The sequence below is a fragment of the Diadema setosum genome, chromosome 14 (genome assembly GCF_964275005.1).
Source record: "Diadema setosum chromosome 14, eeDiaSeto1, whole genome shotgun sequence".
NCBI lineage: Eukaryota > Metazoa > Echinodermata > Echinoidea > Diadematoida > Diadematidae > Diadema > Diadema setosum.
In genome coordinates this window covers 27,200,990-27,211,038 of record NC_092698.1, presented here as the reverse complement: position 1 = coordinate 27,211,038, position 10,049 = coordinate 27,200,990, and the positions used below count along the sequence as shown (strand labels likewise).

General features: G+C 39.8%; 1 long non-coding RNA gene across 2 annotated transcripts in view; it reads right to left on the bottom strand.

Moving 5' to 3' along the window:
- Positions 1-345: 345 nt before the first annotated feature.
- LOC140238014 (uncharacterized) overlaps positions 346-10,049 on the bottom strand; it is a 28,723-nt gene continuing 19,019 nt past the window's right edge. For both annotated transcript variants that reach the window (XR_011901876.1, XR_011901875.1), the window contains one exon: positions 346-513. This is a non-coding gene — a long non-coding RNA (uncharacterized lncRNA). The remainder of the gene's footprint in view (positions 514-10,049) is intronic.

The window sequence follows — 10,049 nt, the reverse complement described above, 5'->3', positions numbered from 1 at the left end:
TTCTTCTTCTTTTCTTCTTTTTTTTTTTCTAAGTGGAAGAGACCCTCGCTGAATACTTAATGTTTAGCAAGAGTACCGCTAGTGGAAGTGATATCATGGAGCTACCAAGTAGCTCCATGGTGATATAATGGGGCTGCTTTTCGAGGAATTGCAGTCCACCGCGAGCACTTTCAGAGGTGACGTTATAAATCGATGCAACATGTGTGATCTGGAGGACTGCGGCAGACGGCGCGACCTCTGTGCTCTCCATAAAATCAGGGAAAATTCCCGCCAAACAATTGGTGAGTTGAACAAATATATGATATACATGGTGAATGTACTTACCCTTCTAGTAGGGAGTCCTACCTCCCTGCTTCTCGTCCCTTTGAAGGTGGTATGGGCCAAGGATTCATGCAGTGCTACGTTTCCCACCTCGGCAAACGTACGAGCAGAATGAGTTGCCACTGCTTATTTCGGCGTATGTTGGAGACATCCCACATCATTATCGGCGAAAAGCTGTCGCAAAGTGCTTTTCTGCAACGGGACACAAGAAAAATGGCCGGTGTTATTTCACATACATACACACGATACACACAGATTACATAGAAAATACCGATAACGATGATAAAACACTGAGTTTGCTTAAAAATGACAAGTCAAGTACTGTAAAAGAAGCGGAAAACATTAATGACAAAGTGAGGAAAACTTAACCCAATAATTTTTAATAAAGACTACACACTAACACTAAGTGAAAATATTAACACCATTATAAGGTGTGGCCACAAGAAAATCATTAACTAGAAGCCAGAACCATCTCCGCGCATATCAAAGCGAGACCAGTGCCTTGGTATGTTACTTGCAGTGTGATGCTCATGTGGAACTCCCATATTCTATTATGCACGAAATATCATTTTCACATTCCCTTGCATTCTCCTCAGTGATAATAATAATGATAGCTGGTTTTCATATCGCGCATATTTCACACTTGATAAGCATCTCAATGCGCTTTTAGTACAGACTATTATTACCCCGGTCACAGGAGGCTTATTAATTCTACCGAAGACAGATCGATAAGTTCTAATCATATTTTATAGGCCTAGCCACTCTAAATACAAAACAAAAGTGAATTCTGGGTGAGCAAGCCACGCTCCGGTGTGAAGGGTTTGCTGTCAAGCGACGGAGTCGACTGGTGTGAGGTTTCTCCTATAGGCTTTGCAGCACAACCAATCATCATTTTCTAATAAGCTCTACAATAATACTACCACTGAACTATTGCATCCTAATACTTGCTCACAGTAATTTCTTTGTCAGTTTACTGCATTTCCTTTAAGAAAAATAAATCTCTTTGCGCGTGACAGCTGAATCTCAACGGCATGCATCCTTTGAGGTGCATGGAGACCAGCGCACCCTTCGCCATTAGGTAGTCAGCAGATTAGCCCTCCACGACATGGTTGCGACAGGAAGGTAGGAATCTCTTCCCAACTCCCTAGTTACGAAGATCAAACGTGGTGGTAGGAGGAAAAAAAAAGCAGGGGCAGGAACCTTGCTTTAGGTCATATCCGGTAGGACGCATTCTGTCGGCAGAGGGGCGTGTCGCGTCAGGTGGGTGTGTTAACTTGCATGGGGAGAGGCATACTGTGCACACGGGAGAATATGAAGATCGCGTAGATAATGCTAGTCGTTTTTCACCTTTGATTTTTTTTTTTTCTTCTGGTCTCTTACTCTTCCATAGGGCATAAATGAACATGCAAAAATTAAAGTTTGCCTGGTTGAGAAATTGTGTGCACATCATACGTAATACGGCATTGTCATACTTGATGCCCTTCTACTGTACCTGAGCCTAAACCCTACCCTACCTACACCCCTATTCCAAGGACTCGTGAGTACGTGCGCGTGGACTCCGGTGTACCAGGGGCCCGTTTCATAAAACTTGTTATCAGTGACAACTGCCACATTTCTATGACAAATTTGCTCTCAGCCAATCAGATGCAAGGATTTCAGTAGCTTGTCACATCCATGACAACTTGTCACTGATGACAAGTTTTATGAAACGGGCCCCCAGGTCACCTGGGAGTGTAACGCACACGTGTGCAATTTTGTTGTGGCATAAAGTATAAGACTGCCATATTCCATACAAGATATTACCCTAATATCATCACCATCGCGTGTCAGCGACCTTTTAGACAGCTCCCTGTTTTATTTACTCCTTCGCAATCGCTACATCTCTTCCTTTTCAGGATAATGGATGACAAAATTTCGGTGCACACGAACGACGTTCTTACAGAGCTCTTAAAACTGAATTCATGTTGGAGGAAAAGCTAACTTTCCGCCAGCATCAGGGTGCTACACAAAAGCTCCGTGGAAAAAAGTTAGCGCTGAATTTTCTTCTACGATAGGCCCCTTTTCAATGGTGGCACCAGTTCCGTGCCCCATGCAGTAACCCCCGTCGTCTGCGCCAAATTGCCCGAGGAGATCTAGTGCAGATTCGAAAGGAGAGGTCAGGGGATCGAATGCATATGAAATATGAGGATTTGTGAGGGGCTTTATTGTGTATGGCTTCGTCATAGGAACAAAAAGCTCTCCACACGACAGGCTTCAGTGCACGACGAGAAAGACCTGTTCCTTCCACGCAGGCTCCTCATCACGAAATTGTGCGGCACAACACGTTTACAAGATATAGAACAGGGAGGTATCACCTCCCTGATATAGAAGGAGGCGAAGATACAAAGGTGAACACGAGTCTTGAATTGGTGGATGATCATAGGCTCGAGACACACGAATATCGTCTTGTCAAATACAAAGAATGACGAAACATGTCAAGAACAGACAATAGCATCTGCTCCCAAACCTAGCTGCTATTGGCGTTAGTTGCCCGCCCAACCCTGTGTTAGCTGAGGTCTTTTCTCTTCCTCTCATGCACATAATCGTTGCAGTTTATATGCAGAACTCAGTTGATCGCGTCGACCAGAGCACTTTCTTGTACTCCACACAAGAACATGATTTAATCTCACTTCTTGGGGTGAGTGGAAAGATTCATACGTACATACACATACAAACATATCTGCATGCATACTGCTACATGCATGGAAGGGCTGGAGAGAGGATGAGAGGAGGTTGAGTCAGAATCGAGTCAAAATACAATTGTACAACAAAAGAGAAACTGGCATCTCTGCAATAGCAATTCCAAGCTCATCTAGAAATCCAGACTGAAATATTCTTTTCATAAGAACACTGACCTTCGACCTTGAGCTTTGACCTTTCACGACTTAAAAGTTGATGCAAATACTTGCCAAATTTCATTTTGCCCTACTTATTCATTTTTATCACATAGGGGCCTAGTGGACCTTTGGTTGCTAGCCAACTATTCTCTGGAAAGGATTTATTTTTTCAAAAAGTACACTGACAGCCATGATTGACCTTGAACTTTGACCCTTATGACTTCAAACAAATAATTTTTCTATATATTTCTATACTCCTATCAAATTATATCACCACTGGACATTTCGAGATGAAGTTAGAGCATATAATACGCATAGCCTATTTATGTTAGCTAAAGTACAGTGAATTTTGACCTTTCATTTTGTCCAAACTCCATTCTGCGCATCTACACCTTATGTTGCTTCTGGACCCAATCATAGGACACCCTTCGAGATGAAGGCATAAAAATAACTATGGTGCATTGTACCATACCACTTGTAACAACCAACTGACCTCAGGGCATTTGGGCTTAGGCATCTTTTTCAACAATCAATTCATGTTCAGTCTGAATAATGATCAACAGGGAATTGTAGTTGACCCATATAATAGACGTACAGTTACGTGGGCAAGTGGGTTCGGAGCATCTTTGGAGCAAGTCTTTCTTGGCTGTGATATGAATAACCATTGTTACTATCATCCAGTCATCGATCCAACATTGAAATTTGACACAGGTAGAATTAACATGCACGTTTCAAAGAAATGTTGGTCGCTGACTTACTCCTCTTATTCAAACGCATGATAACTCCTCGCTGACCATTAATTCTTCTAAAGAGAATGCTGTGTTTTGCTCGATTAATCGAACTCGGACATGCATCTCATTTTCTACTTATTTACGTGCACGGAGTCGATTGGACGCATTCAAAACGTCATTTCGAAAACCGCTTTCTCTTTCCTGTTATTAGTACATCAAGCCACTTGCTTTAACACATACAGAAAACGATACTAATGCATACTAATGGGTGCTCAAAGAATCCACAGAATTAGGAACGTCTGTCACGGTTGAAGGAAATGGGTTTTGATTCCTCTTACTTTGGTTTAAAACACATAATTATCCGAATGAATAAAAAGAAGAATTTACACCCCCCCAAAAAAAACAAAACAAAACAAAACAAAACAAAACAACAACAACAACAAAACAAAACAAAAACATCCCGACATCAAATCACATTAATGGAAACACTTCCAAAGCTTTGCGTTGCTAAGTACCGGGTACACTGTACTTCATTCGTTTCCATAATATGCTCTTCATTTGTAATAGTTACGCTGCGATTCACGTTGCCATGGAGACGGTGTGTTTTGGCACTGGGTCCCCTGCACAGGGAAACAAAATAAAAACCAACCCCTAAAAATAAATGCGACACTTTCAGGTTCCTAACTCAAAAATTGGGAAATAGTCCACTCGAAGAAGGACCAATCACTTCCATCAGATTGTGAAAACCTAAAGTAAGCACCATAAGGTCGCGGAACCTTGACCACAAAATTTGAAAGTTCACCTTTCATGTTGACATAGCGCCGTATACAGATGCCATGAACCCTGGCCTCGCGAGAAAAACCACCATTCTGACTGCAGAACCTGACGTGCGGTCGACGTTAGCGGCCAATTTGACAAATCCTCGCACCATTTTGGCTCTGATTTCATATTCACTTCTGGATCTGTTCCCGCCCTAAACATGAGAATCACAGCAAGACCTTTCAACCATCTACAGAGCTGCATATTGTACGGCAAGTGATTTCACAAGATGGATCTCTTTCTATTATGGGAATTAAATCGTACTTCCAGCTATAGTCCCCAAGTGAAAATACAAACATTGCGGCTCATAAATGAAACAGTTTGTGTGTGAAGACTATATCAACACCTGCAACAGAGCGTAATACTTTTCCACCAATACATGGTACCACGGCATGGTGCCATTCTTTGTGCAAGGACTATCGATTGCCGAATGTGATCTAAATCTTCGCAATCGATATACAATCCGACACATAAAAGCGGCCTCTGGGAATACCAATTATCTGCACACAATCAAAGAGGTAATGTGAAGATCCCGCTCGGCAAATTTACCCAGGGTATGCGAGGGAAAAAAAAAAGAAAGAACCAAACGTCTCCCAGTTTACCTCGGAACACACATTATTTCCGAGGGAAAACTAAAGGCGATTGTATGCCAAGAGCAAACACAGAGGGGATGATCACCATCTTGACTGGACTGCTGTACAATCCATACAATACCTTTACTCATTGGCCTTTTAGCACAAAGAAACTCGCCAGCACTTTACGTTGATTCCATTTCTGTCCCATTGCGTCTGGATCTGCATGAACTGAGTGGTGAAGGTGCGGGACCTTTTGGGACACTTCCTTTTCATCACAAATACTCTATCACAATACAAATACATTTTTACCCACTATATTCAAATACTAGTACGAGTATACTTCATAAAGGTTACCGAAGCACGGATCATATACCCATCAACTCAAATTCGTCCTCTCGACCACTCACACAAGTTCTGTTGCACCTGCTATATTAATGTATACATAACCCTTTGATGCACTTCGCAGTTCGCCGAGAAGTTGAGGGTATACAGTAGTCTCGGTTAAACACTTCATTAAGTATTTTCTTTCTCGTAATGAGGTTACACAATTATTAATGTAGCTGATCAGCAGCAAGTGTCAGTCTCTCGGGATTGAACAGAAACAAACTGTGACTACAGAACACTTTGTACAGGAAGGGCAATGGTGAAAGGTAAAGTAAATATAACGTGCAATTAATTAAGGTTAAAGGGAAGATAAACCCCAAGAACAATGTGGATTGAGTGAAAGCAGCAACATTAGTAGAACACATCAGTGAAAGTTTGAAGAAAATCGGACAATCGATGCAAAAGTTATGAATTTTTAAAGATTTGGTGTTGGAACTGCTGGATGAGGAGACTACTAGAGGTTATGACGTATGAGTGGACTACAATATCAAGAAAATATAAAGAAAATACTACAAAAATCCATTTTTCATGAAAATTACAAATTCCATCAAGTTGATGTTGACATATGTTAAGGGTACCAATTATTCCCCCTGCTTTCTGAAAGCGGTTGGTCCACTGCTCTTTCATAATTCTAGAAAAGTGAATTTTTGTTGAATATCCTTTATATTTTCTTTGTATTGTTGTCCACTCACACGTCATATCCTCTAGTAGTCTCCTCATCCAGCGGTTCCAACACCAAAACTTTAAAAGTTCATAACTTTTGCATCGATTGTCCGATTTTTCTCAAACTTTCACTGATGTGTTCTACTAATGTTGCTGCTTTCACTCAATCCACATTGCTCTTTGGGTTTACCTTCCCTTTAAACATGAGTTACGATTAAACATCCGTTGTTACAAGTTGCTAATTGCACGGGGTCTTTCTATGATTGTCATTTGTCATGGGTCAAAGAACGTAAGGATATGTTCATTACATAAATTTATGGGAGGAAACTTCTCAAGAAAGTTCATGAAGGTCAACAAATTCATCATGTGCACTTTCCATATTGCTGTTCCCACTATTATATCACGTTACTACAACCTGTAAACAATAAAAAGAGGGTAACATAACGTGCATAATGTATATACACCACTACTCTCTGCTATACCAGTGCTTTCTTTCTTTCTTTTTTTTTTTAATGAGGGCGCTAACACAACATGAAAAACTCCGATCTGTATCTGGGAACCGAGTCGTGAACGGAAGAATCGGTTGCTCAAGAGCAGCGAACAAGTTTGGGCAAGGTCGTCAACGTGCATCAACGCGTTTCAATGTGTCAAAATAAACGAAACAAGTGAGAAACTAGACTTGGAATTTGTCAACACTGACAAATTAGGTGATCCGATCTATTTGGAAATCAACGATTCAAATCCTGATCCCAATAGGCATGGCCATAAATGTTTCATCTGCGTTTAGGGGATATTTACCGTGTGATGTTTGGATTCTCATTTAGAAAAGGGAGTCAGACCTGCCATCTTTGGTACCGAATTCCGTATACACTAACGAAGATACAGAATGAAGTATATTTGACCTTTGACCCCACTTTCCACAGCCAAGATGGTATCTGAGGAAAAAGTGGTGATTTTGTGAAATGATCCTTGTAACATGGTCTTTGCGTGTGCAAAATATGGGAAAGATAGGACATGTATTCACCAAGATACAGGATGAAACATTTATGACCTTTGACCCTAATTTACATACCCAAGACGGTGTCCGATCAAGTAGTTGTTATTTTATGAAATAATGTACGTGACATGAACTAAACATGTGCAAAATATGGGGGTGATAGGGGCTGTTTTTCTTGAGTTATTGCAAAGAAAGTTGCAGAAAGAAAGAAAATCTCAATACATCGAAGATCAGCTTTAATTTCAACCAAGTTTTTTAACGTGATCAAGTAGTTGTTATTTTATGAAATAATGTACGTGACATGAACTAAACATGTGCAAAATATGGGGATGATAGGGGCTGTTTTTCTTGAGTTATTGCAAAGAAAGTTGCAGAGAGAAAGAAATATCTCAATGCATCGCAGATAAGTTTGATTTCAACCAAGTTTTTTGACGTGATCTCGGCGTCGTATGAAAAAACGGAGAATTTTTGACGATAGCCCAAAGTCTCAGCTACAACATATTAAAATCTGGGAGAAATTTACAGAAGAGTAAGTGAGCTAGTGCTAGATAAAGACCGTCATGTCAATTTTCATTTCCAGAAAAATTCCCTCCCATAGATATAACACGTAAACTGGTTAAATTTGACAAGGTTACATTATATCCATTTTCACGAAGTGAAGACATCATCCGATTAAAACTTTGATGAACAAAACTTAAAGAGTATTAAATTGGCTACAACATACTAAAATCTGGAAGAAATTCACCAAAGGGTAAGTGAGCTAGTCGTCAATAAAGACAATCATGTCAATTTTCACATCTAGAAAAATTCCCTGCCATAGAGATAACACGTCATAACGAAGATACAGGAAGAAGTACATATGACCTTTGACCCCACTTTGCACAGACAAGATGGCCTCTGAGCCAAAAATGCTTATTTCATGAAATGATCCTTGTAATATGGTCTTTACGTGTGCAAAATATGGGAGAGATAGGACATGTATTCACCAAGATACAGGATGAAACATTTATGACCTTTGACCCTAATTTACATACCCAAGATGGTGTGTGATCAAGTAGTTGTTATTTTATGAAATAATGGACGTGACAAGAACTAAACATGTGCAAAACATGGTGGTGATAGGGTATGTTTTTCTTGAGTTATTGCAAAGAAAGTTGCAGAAAGGAAGAAATATTTCAATACATCGAAGATAAGCTTTAATTTCAACCAAGTTTTTGGACGTGATGCCGACAACGTATGAAAAAACGAAGGGTACACTCACGATAGCCCAAAGTCTCAGCTACAACATACTAAAATATGGGAGAAATTCACCGAAGCATAAGTGAGCTAGTGCTCGATAAAAATAGTCATGTCAGTTCTCATTTCCAGAAAAACTGCACTCCCATAGAGATAACACGTAAACTGGTCAAATTTGACAATGTTACTTTTAATCCCTTTTTACGAGGTGATGCCATCATCCAATCAAAATGTTGTTATTATATGACTGAAAGACCATTTAATAAGCTACATTATATTGAAATTTGGACGAAAATCAACAAAAGAATAAGTGAGATACGCTTGAGTGAACTTGAAATTTGATGACGTCATTTTGAAAATTTACTTTTTAAAATTTATTAAGAAATTTGATATCTTTTAATCATTTTTTCAGCATCGCCAACCCATGAGATGACATGTACAACTCATCAGCTTTCAGAATATGTAAAGAAAATGGGGGGTCACCGTCCATCCTGACGAGTAAAATCGGATTTAAAATTGGCGGTTTTTTTGCATTGTTGCACTGTATATCGCCATTGACGCGCGCGCGGAATTTCAACTTTGACGGGCCCGTATGACGTCATATTAAGTCGGATCGACTTGAAACTTGGTAGAAATATTCCTTGACATTTTACGCATCCGATAGGTGTGAAAAAACGGGGAATTTCTATTGCGTATGAGCTGTACGTGCGTATATGTGCGCGCGCGTACGCGTCCGTCCAATTTTTTCAATTTTTCAAAAAATGCTCCAAATTGTCTGAAACGTGTGCAAAAAAAAATTGAGCTCGATTTGAGCATACAAATATTTTAACGCGCGCGTACGCGCACGTTTTAAGAGAAAATATGAATTTTGAGAATATGAGTAAAATGCGCATAACTTGAAATGTATGTGACGTAAATTTCATTGAAAAATTCCATTCCATTAATGAGATATGAATGAAAATGTGTTTTCATATAATGACGTCATAGTGACGTCACGGTCGACTGATCACAGTGATACATAAAATTTGTCGTCTTTGGGACATGATACATATATGGTATGAGTTTGAAATTGATACTCTGAGAACTTTTTGAGTAAGTAGATACACAACTTTTGTCCAGAAATAAGAAGAAGAACCAACAAAGAATCCGTACAAATACAGAAGGTGATCCGAGAGGATACTCGGATCACCTAATAATATTCCAGGCCAGGTTAGCGGGACGGAAGTCGGAACAACCATACTTTTTAACGCATTATGTATCATACACAGTCGCGCAATTGCAATGAAATTTAATCCATGCCAGCTCTGTTGCAAGTTTTGACCAAAGATACCATACTACTGAGTAAACTTAGACTGAAGCCTCTGACCAATTCACATCATGTACTAGTGTAATGCCATCTACCAAGAATTAAAAGTTCTGTTTTAGGCTATTACTTCTTTTGTGTACT